Raw genomic sequence first — 1,394 nt, 5'->3', positions numbered from 1 at the left:
TTTTTGCATGTTTTGTGCCTGTTGTTCTCTCTCTCTTCGAGTACATTGCAGTTTATGATTGTATACTGTTAATTTGTAAATAACGTTTATTATTAAAAAAACAGGTTGAACAGAAACACAGAACGGCATTTCAAAATAAAACGAAACAAAAATGGCATGCGGGCGTTCCGCTGAATGTTACAAATGAATGTAACACATAGCTAGCTAAACCTGGGTTACCCCAATGGAGCTAACTGCAAACTGCATTTACGTTATTAATAAAGATATAGACTAGCTAATTTCTTTTTAAATGATTTAACTCGCTCCACCTTGAATGGTCTAATAGAGGGATGAATAAACACATTTTACGTTTTAACTATTTAACCAGGCAGTCACAATAAAAAAAAAGGCTAGCTAACTTGTTTTACATTTCTTTAACAGGTGTCAGCTGACTTATTTATTTCTTTATTTTTATTCACTGATAATTCAAAATGTGGCTTTTTTTTAGTATAAAATGAAAATAGAAAATCATCCATTTTTTTATTTTTCAGTATCTGATTTTAAAATGAAAAAAAGATGAAAAAGTACACAAAGCATACAATTGTCATTAAAACCACTGATCAAGATGAGTGTAAAAGTCATTCCAAACTTTTACATTTTGATGTATTTAGGTAATAAAAACCATTAATTGTAACTGGATAAAAGTTGTATTATGGTTTCCTGTTGGTGTCTGTATGACTTGTTAAATTGCTTCAGTCAGTGACTGCTGCGGACACGTCTTTCGTTATTTTTCTATGGGTTAAAAACTTTGAGAACCAATGGCACCTAGAATTACCATGTCCTGGATGACTGGGAACCTCCGCAAGCAATATTCAGGGAAGTACGGAAGGTGAAAGATTGGCAAATTTTCCGCACTTTTTGCACCAGGTTTGTCTGTTTTCCTTCTCCAGCAGGTGCAGAGTTCAGCTCTCCTGGTATGAAAGCAATTTATCTAATTGAAAGATCAGGAATTAGTTGGGAGTTTAAAATGATCGTCCTACGAAGGCAAACATGGAAATGACAGACAGTATCGGATAACCACCGCTGGTTAGGGCAGCGTGCAGACAAAGGGCAGGCTGTCTGATAGGGCTGCACCTGACCTCGCTCGCCGAAACACGGGGGCCATCCCCTGTCCCGAGTTCCTCAATTAACTTCTTCCTGCTATTTTCCACATCCAGGCCAGCGTTTGGCTTGCTGCCACGCTTCAACTGTGACAAGTAAATTACTGTTTGGTTGTGATCGTTTATCAGGAAACAGTCTATCCCCACCCCTGCTATGCCTAAATCACTCATCTGCCAAGAGAAAGGGAGGGAGGAGGGATCACTGGGGTTTAAATTCTGAAGCTGAAGGCAGGAATTATCACATCAGTTGTTAAG

This window comes from Austrofundulus limnaeus, unplaced genomic scaffold (assembly GCF_001266775.1).
Source record: "Austrofundulus limnaeus strain Quisiro unplaced genomic scaffold, Austrofundulus_limnaeus-1.0 Scaffold951, whole genome shotgun sequence".
Classification (NCBI taxonomy): Eukaryota; Metazoa; Chordata; class Actinopteri; order Cyprinodontiformes; family Rivulidae; genus Austrofundulus; species Austrofundulus limnaeus.
The sequence above is the reverse complement of the archived record's forward strand: the minus strand, read 5'-3'. Positions refer to the sequence as shown.